We start from the raw sequence: 10524 nt of genomic DNA, 5'->3' as shown, positions 1-10524 counted from the left end.
TAGTGAAACAAAGACTGAACCCTATGCACTCTGAGTTCTCCTCCACGGTCCTGCCACCAGGAGATGTACTATTTAAACTTCAACAATGATTTCTTGATACCACTTTTGATAGCTTGATATCAATCATTACCAAATAGCCTGGAGCACTTTTCCATTTGAGTTCTTACCAGAGCTCTAAAATGTTCCCTCCAATTGTCTCAAGTGGACACAGCATGCCACCTTTCTGTGTTTTACCTTAGGGGTCACTGAAGAGAAATCAATATACATTTGTCTCCTCTTTGTAAAATGCCTGAGATGAGGATCATGGATTCCCTTTCATTCAGTTTAAAAATACCAATTTATAAGAAAACATTTTTACAACAGAGTTGTTCTAGCATGGCATTTTGGAGGCATACCTTGTTCTTGTGAAGTATGAGGCCGTATGAAGCAGTGTGGTGTTGTGGAAAAACAATATTGGCCTGGAAGTCAGAAGGTCATGGGTTCTAATTCCAGCTCTGCCACGTGTCTGCTGTGTGACCTTGGGTAAGTCACTCTACTTTTCTGGGCTGCAGTTCCCTCATCTGTAAAATGGGAATTGAGACTGTGAGCCCCATGTGGGACAGGGACTGTGTCCAACCCGATTTACTTGGGTCTACCCCAGTGCTTAGTACAGTGCCTGGTACCTAGTAGACACTTAATGAATATCATTGTTATTACTATTATTATTATTATGAGGTAGTGCTCCACACAATACCTGAAAAGCAACCAGCCTGACCCCTTATATGATGTGGTTGCTCTGTCAGCTCAACCTTTACAGGATAGTATGTTTTAATATATCCTTGAGTACTTTGAATAGGGCAGCTACACCACAGTTGTATGTTTTAATCAAACAGTGATATTTTACTCTGCTCTTACTCTGTGAAGAGCACTTTTCTAAGCACTTGGTAGTTTGAGAGTTGGAAGTTATGATCCTTGCCTTCAAGAATCATATAATTTAACCAGTTTTCATACTGACCTGATCTGTTAGTCATTACAAGTGTTTCCTAATTTTTTAATGGTACTAGTTAAGTGCTTATTCTGTGCCAAACACTGTACTAAGCACTGGAGTCGATACAACACCATCAGTTTGGTCACAATCCTTGTCCCACAGGGGCTCACCGTCTAATTGAAATACACCCCTTTAGTTCAGTTTGTGACCACTACGTGACATCCATCTCTGTGGCCCAAAAGACTAAGGAAGTACTATGCTCCAGTATAAGACTCTGCTACACTGAATTGTAGAACACATTTCAGAGGGCTAAATCTCTAACTGAATGATGGAATCTTCTTTCAGGGATAATGGATGAGCCCCTACTCTGAGACTTCAGCACTGAGAACTTGCACTGAGGGAAATGTTTATAGATCCAGTGGCTCGAGAAACACCACTTGCATTCTCCTGTCACTGTCATGTTTCCACTGGTGTACAGAGTGGGATGAGCCTATGGTCTTTGCTCAGGCTAGCCAGCTACAAGAAGATGTGGGACTGGAACCCAGTTTTTATGATTATCAGAGCAGTAGTGCTCTTTCATCTGAACCAGTAACAGTGCTGCCTAACTGAATAGAGATTGGATTATATATTTGAAAGAGTAGTTTCCATTTTCTCTCCTGTTCCCACTTTTTCTCCAGGATAAGCAATAACTGCATATGCAGCTGGTTTATTTTTTAATGGCTTTAATATATAATTTTTAATGGAATTTTTTGAGAAAAGTAATCCAGATGAGGTATACTAAGCAGAGAAATAACATGCTCTTTGAGTGAGTTAAATCCTAACACAAGTTAAATCCTAATAAAGTGCATCCTCTACTAGATATTTTAGATCTGGATCTGAAATGGTCATGAGCAGAATTTGAAGAGCACATATAATAGGTAATGTCTTAAATAGCTTCTGAGGAAACAAGCAGTAAAAGAATAAGATGTAATGCATGCTTAGAATCTAATTAAAAGCTAAGTAGAAATAAATGATGAATATATAATAGTTAAAAGACTATGACAGTAGCTGTAACTAATAACACAAGTGGATAAATGATCAGTAGCAGTTAAAAATAGTTTAGCGAACAGAAGAGCTGAGTGGTAATCTGGATGGCTCTCCTCCTCCTACCTCACCTCACTGATTTTGTACTGCAACCCAGTCCACATACTTCATTCCCTAATGCTAACCTGATCACTGTACCTCGATCCGATCTATCCCACCACAAACCTTTGACCATGTCCTTCCTCTGACTTGGAACTCCCTCCCACCACTCTCCTGATCTTCAAGGCCTTATTAAAATCACATCTTCTCCATGAGACTTCAAGCTCTTTGTGAAAGGGAATATGTTTGTTATATTGTACTCTCCCAAGTGCTTAATACAGTACTATGCACACAGTAAGTGCTCAATAAATGTGATTATTTGAGACCTTCTCTAATTAAGTCCTCTAATCCCCTTCTCCCTTTTTTTTTCATTGCCTAGGCACTTAGAGCTATACCCTTTAAGCACTTGATTTTACCCCACACTCATCCCCACAGCACCTATGTACATATCTGTAATTTAGTAAGTGCTTAACAAATACCAACATTATTATTATTATTATTATTATTTGTTTATATTGATTTCAGTCTGCCCCTCTAGACTGTAAGCTCATCGTGGGCAAGTCTAACAGCATGTCTACTAACTCTGTTGTTCTGCATTTTCCACTGATTTATCAGCAGCTACCTCATGGAGAAGGAGGATTACAGAAGGCCTTTGAAGGAGAGGAAGTATATGATTTGGCAAACCCAAGGATGGAGAGTAATATTAGTAAATAATACGCATTAATATTCAACTAGGCAAATATAAAGCTCTCACTGCCTCATTTTTTATTTTTCAATGGACATTTTACCACAATCAGTGGCAAAATATCTGTGTCAGAGGAAGGAATTCAGTTCTCATTGACATTAGCAAACACTGATTATTTCATTTATTTGATTACCCATGTTCAGCATGGGATAAAGGAAACCTGGAATCTCTTTAATTTTAAACCCCAAGGCAGTGTCTGTCTACTACTGAAGTTTTTTAAGTACATAGCACATTGTTGTTACTCAGTTTGGTTTTCCTTAATGCTGTTACAGAATAGGAATTGCACTTTTCCAATAAGACACAAAATTCAGAAAATGCCTCCTGTTACCAGGGGACAGCTTCTTGAGAGTAAGCAATTTTGAGACTCCAGCATCACTAGAACAGATGGTATATTAACATCAAGAAGTAATTGTAGCCACATATCCCTTGCTAATGCTAGTAAATGGCTGGTGGTCCTAACAGACATGAACATGGCCAGGAAGCATGGACTTTATTATGCATATCAATAAATTCACTATTCCCTGAATTAGTGATAGTGTCCTACAGCATCTATAAATTGTCCTGGAGGGACATAACTAGTATTCAGAACTGTTTTTGTCTCCCATCAGCATCAAATATGTGTCAGCATGTTATGAGTAACATTGTTTTGTGAGACACTTAGGCTAAGATATTTCCAGAACAACATTCTAGCATATGGTATAACTACTGAAACCATCACAATGCCACTTTTCATATTGCTTTATGGACAGTGAAACAACCCATATTATGATTCAGAGGAGCAGTAATTCATGGTAGATTCTGTCTTCTACTTAATCCACACACTAAATTGTGAAGGCAAATTGTTTCTTGGACTCCACTGAAATTCATGCCATGTATGAATTTTTTATTTGACTGTCCTTCCTCTGAAGGATCTTTTACTGAATCTAGAAGAGTTCCACCAGAGGAAAACATGAAAATGATTTACATGGGGTTCTGACTGATTTTGCAACAAGAGGTTACCGAAAATATTCAGCTATACCTTTCCCAGGCAGAGCTATTGATAATAACTCTCACCTTGGCTTCATTCTCTCTGGTGAAGGGGGCAAAGCACAGTTGTGACCATCTTTATTGGTTATGTGGGCTATGTGCTCTGGGAGCCCAAAGAAAATTAAAATTTTTAAATTACATCCCACCAATATCAGCACTTCTTATTAAGGTCCAATTGAGCATCTTTCTTGTGCAGAGTACTGTGTCATGCACATGGTTGACATACTGATGAAACATAAAATGTCAAAGAGCTTTAGCTCCAATATTACATCATCACAGCCTATATGTGCTCCATTAACCACCAGTTGGCCGTTCTGAGGCTAAAACATTTCTTCTTCGTAGACATTAAAAGAACTACAGTGTAAATATCTGCTGGAGAAAAGCATTTTTTATACATGATTCAAGTATTGGGTAATTCATGAATACAGTGAATACATGTCTTACACACCTTGTGTGCTTTGCCTTCTGTGAAATTTCTTGATATGATTCAAGTTGGAGGCTTTTAACTTGGATCCAGTAATTTCCTATTTGGCATTTACCTCAGAGAAACTCAATATGTTTTACAGTCAGTGAGGCCTCTTCTCCCAGGGGAAGTCGAGGACTCTGGCTTAGAGGAGATAGAATAAGAGCATCCTTGGCCTATGAAGAGAGCAGGAGGATCTTTCTATCAGCAACTCAAACTCATTAGGACTAAAATGGAACCCCTCATCCATCTTCCCTACCAAATCCACTGCTCCACCTAACTTTCACATTACACCACCCTGACTGCAAAACCAAAATCTTGGTTTTATTCTTGAAACCTCATTTTTAAGTCTCATGTTCAGTCATGTCAAATCCTGCCAGTTTTCCTCTCCATTTTGTTTTTGGATCCACCCCTTCCTTTCCATCCAAACAGCCATTACCCTTGTCCATGTGGTGGTCATATCCTACCAAAACTACTCTATCAACAATCTCCAATCTCCCTGTCCCCCTTCTCTCTCCTCTCTGGGCCACACTTAATTCTGATGCCCAATTAGTTTTCTAAATCATCATTCTGCCCACAACTTTAAACTCCTCAAAAACATCAAACAGAAAGTCTTAAACATTAGCTTTAAGACATTCCATCAGTTTTTTCCCCTTTTACTTAACCGCTCTCTTCTCCCACTAAACCCCAGCTTGCACTCTTCATTTCTCTCACGCTAACTTCCTCACAGAGACTCATTTTCCACACTCCCATCACCCACCTCTTGTTCCCGTTCCTCCTTCTGCCTAGAAGACTTACTCTCTCTGGGGAACCACAACTGACCCCTCTTCAAGACTGTCATTGAATCCCATCTCCTCCAAGAGGCCTTCTCTCATTAAGCACTTCCCAGATGCCCACATTCAACAGCCACCCTTTACACTTTTGTTTATACATATTAGTACTTACGCATATTTTTGACAGATTAATTTACAGGTTACTATTTAATCATCCAATGAAACTTCCAGGGGACACCCATTTTCCTCTGAATCAAGGAGAAACTCTGTATTTTTGGATTAATACTCTCTACCCACTTTCTCTATTTTACAAATCCACTCTCTTCATCCAGTACACCCTACTTATTGATAGAGCAGACTTTCTAATTGCACTCACTCACAACTCTTTTGTCAATAGCCCCTTGCTCATTATTTCCTCTTCCTGGGACGTGGAGCAGTGGAAAGAGCACGGGCTTTGGAGTCAGAGGTCATGGGTTCGAATCCCAGCTCGGCCGCTTGTCGACTTGTCAGCTGTGTGACTTTGGGCAAGTCACTTAACTTCTCGGTGCCTCAGTTACCTCATCTGTAAAATGGGGATGGAGACTGTGAGCCCCAAGTGGGTCAACCTGATTTCCCCTGTGTCTACCCCAGCGCTTAGAACAGTGCTCGGCACATAGTAAGTGCTTAACAAATACCAACATTATTATTATTATTATTACTTTCAAATCTTCCAGAAGCAGCTCTCCTCATTTTCAAAGCTTTCCCAAAAGTCCATTTATTCCAGAAAGCTCTTTCCCATTCATTTTCTCTGCCCTAAACTCTGTCATCCAAAAGCTAGCACTAACAGTTTGTATTTTCACCCACCCTTCAGCAGATATTCACAGTCCTTAGAAATTGTGTATCTATTCCCATCCCCAAAACTTACGCATATATCAGTGCCTAGGTAAATGTCATTTATATCTCCCTGTCTCCCCAAAAGATTTGGAGCCATATTTTCTATTTCTGTGTACTCCCTCAAGTATGCAGAACAGTACTTTGCACATAAAAGCACACAGTAATTGCCACTGGCTGACTCTCTGACTCTGTGTGTCTCTATCTCCATCTCTTCCTTTCACTCCTCTATGTCCATTTTTAGGACTTTGTCCCTTGGAGGTATGATCAGAGCTCCCATTACCATGCATCCATTATCCAACAAACCCCCATTGGCATTGGGTTAGGTGAAGGGGACTGAAGAACATCACTGCCCTTTTCAGTGGGATGAGCAGCTAGAGGAGAATATGTCAGCTCTGGAGCTTAGATTGGCACAGGTTTGCTCCACTCGCACCAGTGGCCAAGTGGAACAGCTTTCCAGCTCTTTGCTTTCATTATTACTGAAAAACAACTTGTTATTGCCAACAACATGACTTTCACCCACTTCTCTCAGAAAAGTAAGTAAAAACTTTTCGGGGGACAGTTTTTCCCCTTGTGGATCAAAGAAATACAGTTTAAGTAATTGTGTATATCATAAGTATGCTCTGTTATTAAAAACAGAGGCTTATTATCAATCTCCCTTTGATTTAAAGCAAAGTTAGAACCATGTGAGTGCCCGCTTTTCCTTTTTTTTAAATTGGGGTTGTTCTTCCCCATGGAGAATGCAGTCACAGACTGTTTCAAAAGAGTACATGGAATCTCATTTAGGGTAGAACACGGATGATCTTTTTGGGATCTTCACCAGTGCTTCACCACAAATTAAAAATGCAACAAAGAATTGTGTGAAAGGCAGCAAATAGCTAGTTTAAGCATCTTGAAGCCCTGGTATTCACCTTTTATGTCAGTTTCAAACATGAATTGGAAAAATTAAGCATCAGGTTTGGAAGAGCATTTAAAAATAAAAGCTATTTGTCAGCTCTCCATTTTTAGGCGAGTAGCAATTAGCTTAATTTAGCTGCTGATGAATGATGATGATGTGATCTATGTGGCTATGTTTCAATTCATTCACAGCAACCTGATAGGGACTAAAGCTATGTTAGTGGCTTCCTCTCCTCAGGGTCATTTCCCCATTGTGCTTCAGAGAATAATTACTACGAGTTAAATATGGAAGATCTGACATTTCTCTACAGCATATAGAGATTGGGTCACTGCAGCTAATAACTCCTTTGATTTCTGAGGTTTAGATTTCAAGAGGCAGCATTGTGGAGCAGAGCAGGCTTTCTTTTCTACAATATTCTGCTGAAACTCCTACCCAAGTGATTTGTAATTAGGACAACAAGTACTGCTTTTTTTCAATCAGTCAGTATTATTTTTTGAACACCTACTGTGTGCAGATACAATGGAGTAAAAGATCTAATTCCTCCCCTCAAGAGGTTTACAATCTACCCAGATAAAGACAGGCAAGAATTATATACAAATATTGAGGAAAAATAAAGGTTCAGTTTATTAAAATAAGGAAAAGCTGGATAAGAAAATAAGCAAGTGAATCATATTTTCTACTAGTACAATCATTTCTTAGGTACCTCATCTATTTGCATAGCTTCAGCTACTATGTCTGTGTGCATGACTCCTGAATCTACCTCCTTAGTCCTTCTTCACCTCTCCTCCACTATCCAATCCCTCACCTCTTGTCTCCAGGATATGTCCACTTGGTTGATCCACCACCATCTCAATCTCATCATGTGTGAAGCTGAACTTCTGATCTTCTCTACTTAATCCTCCCTTCAGCAAATTTCCCTATCTCCATGAGCAAATCATCATTCTCCCTATGACTGTAGCTTGCAATCTTGATCAACAGTCTAAGCTCTTCACTGTCATTCTCTCTCAGTAGATCTACAGCTAATGCTGCCAGTGGTTTTCAAAATCCTCTCCCAAATTCATCCTTTCCTCTCCAGGCTACACCACTGCCAAAATTCAAGCTCTTATCATCATATCACACTTTAAACTATTTTATTGCCTCCTTGCTGAATTCCCTGCTTTCAGATTCTCATCAATTCATTACTTACTCCATGATGCTGTCCAGATCACGTTCCTGAAAATTCACTCAGAGCATCTACCCTGTCCCCAAAATGTTCCAGTCGTTGTCCATCTGCCTTCATATCAAGCAAAGAATGTTATCATTAACTTCAAAGCTTTCTACCACCTCTCTCCACCTTATTGCATTTTTTCATCTGCTATTCCATGCTGGCACTCGTCACTCTTCCCAGGCCCACCTCTTAGCTGTAATTTTGCTCTCATCTTGCTTATCACCAAACTCTCTATCATGGTGTCTCCAGGGCATGGGCCTCCATTTCCACTCACATCTGTCTGACCTAAACAATCCCCACCTTCAAACCTCTCCTAAATTTATTCCCCCTCCAACAAGCCTTCCCAGCAGCATGTCAAATTATATCAACCTCTTAAACAGCCTCTAAAATTTACAGATTTATTTATGCCCACCCCAGCACTCATTTATGTATGTATAATAGTGCATTTATTCAGCTCCTTGTCCTGTTTATGCTGTCGAGTTGTTTCCAACCCATAGTAACACCCTGGACACATTTCTCCCAGAACTCCCCTCTCTCCATCTGCAATCAGTCTGGTAGTGTATCCATGTAGTTTTCTTGGTAAAAATATGCAAGTGGTTTACCACTGCATCCTTTCACACAGTAAACCTGAGTCTCTGCCCTCGACCTTCTCCTGTGCCGCTATTGCCCAGTTATGGGTGAGTTTTGGCTTGTAACAGATTGCCTTCCCCTTGCTAGCCACTGGCCAAGCTAGGAATGGAATGGATATGCCTCTGCCTGACTCTCCCAAGGCTGAGACTGTAGAGTACTGGAAACTCTTCAGGTGTGATCCTGAGAGGGGATTCAGCTCCTACTGCTTATGAAAAGTGTATATCTGTCTCCTAGTTCTTTCTGGGTAGGAAATCTATCTTATACTTCTGTTTTACTTCCTAAGTGCTTAGTTCAGTAAACATTCAATAAATCCTATTGATCTTACCACAATGGTTACTACTACGACAAGTAATCTTGTAAATTCGTAAGTGTTGAGTTGATTCTTGGAGTGACATGACCTGCAAAGGACAAAATGAATCAGGGAATGAGTTTTGGAGGAGGTGGGATTTCAGGAGGATTTTGAATTGTGCAGAATTGTAGTCTGATTTGAAGGGGAAAAGTTTGAGTAAGAGGCCAGAGGTGTGAAAGGCTAAGCTAGACACAATTGCAAAGTGAGCCTGAAAGGAATGGAGCATGAAAACTGGGGCATAGCAGAAGAGGAGAGATCAATCCATCAGTCAGTGGTATTGATTGAGTGCTTATTGGGTGCAGAGCATTGTACTAAGTATTTGGGAGACTACATCACAATAGACTTGGTAGAAACAATCCCTACCCATAAAACACCTACAGTCTAAGGGGGAGATCAACATTAAAATGAATTATAGATAAGGAAAATAGTATTAGAATCAGATATATAAGGAGAGAGCTGGTGGACAGCCCTGAAACCAATGGTCAATATTTTTGTTTATGTGGAGGGAAATGCATAACCATTGGATGTTTTTAAGGAGGGGAGAGACATGTAATGATTGGTATTTTGATTAGATATGATAGATATGATATGATAGAATGATTAGAAGCAGCGTGGCTCAGTGGAAAGAGCACGGGCTTTGGAGTCAGAGTTCATGGGTTCGAATCTCGGCTCGGCCACTTGTCAGCTGTGTGACTTTGGGCAAGTCACTTAACTTCTCTGTGCCTCAGTTACCTCATCTGTAAAATGGGGATTAAGACTGTGAGCCCCACGTGGGACAACCTGATTCCCCTGTGTCTACCCCAGTGCTTAGAACAGTGCTCGGCACATAGTAAGCGCTTAACAAATACCAACATTATTATTATTATTATTATTATTTTAGGAAGATGGACAATCAATCAGATTTAACAAGTACTTCACATATGCAGCGATTGGTAGAGTACATTATAAGACAGTTGATAGACACATCCCTGCCCAGGGCAAGCTTATGGTCTAGAGAGGGAGGCAGTAATTAATACAAAATAATACATACATTATGGAAAATAATGAGCCACAGAGTGTGGTGTCGATTAAAGTAGGAAGAGGTTGGAGGCAAGAAGTCCAGTAGTCATGGGGAGATGGCAAGAGTTTGAACCAGGGTAACAAGGGACAGACTAGAAGATATCCAGGGGTGAAAGAGAACGCTAAGGTTCTGAGCTGAGGAAGAGAGGGATGGTGGCATTTGCAACTTGATGGAAAAGCTAGAAGGAGTAGTGGATTTAAGAGGGAAGATGGGGAGCAGATTTAATCTCGTTTATATTTTGTTTGTCCAAAGATACCAGGCCATAGGGCTTCTGATTATGGTAGCTTATGGATGAGTTTTGCTCAGATCAAACTGTCCTACTACTAAGTGACCTGTGTAGAATGGGTAAAACACAAATTGGTAAAGATGGTCAATAGAAGGAATAAAAAAGTAGTGAGTTACTGTTTAGGAGAA

Source organism: Ornithorhynchus anatinus, chromosome 17 (assembly GCF_004115215.2).
Source record: "Ornithorhynchus anatinus isolate Pmale09 chromosome 17, mOrnAna1.pri.v4, whole genome shotgun sequence".
In the NCBI taxonomy this organism is placed as follows: domain Eukaryota; kingdom Metazoa; phylum Chordata; class Mammalia; order Monotremata; family Ornithorhynchidae; genus Ornithorhynchus; species Ornithorhynchus anatinus.
This window is presented reverse-complemented; position numbering follows the sequence as displayed.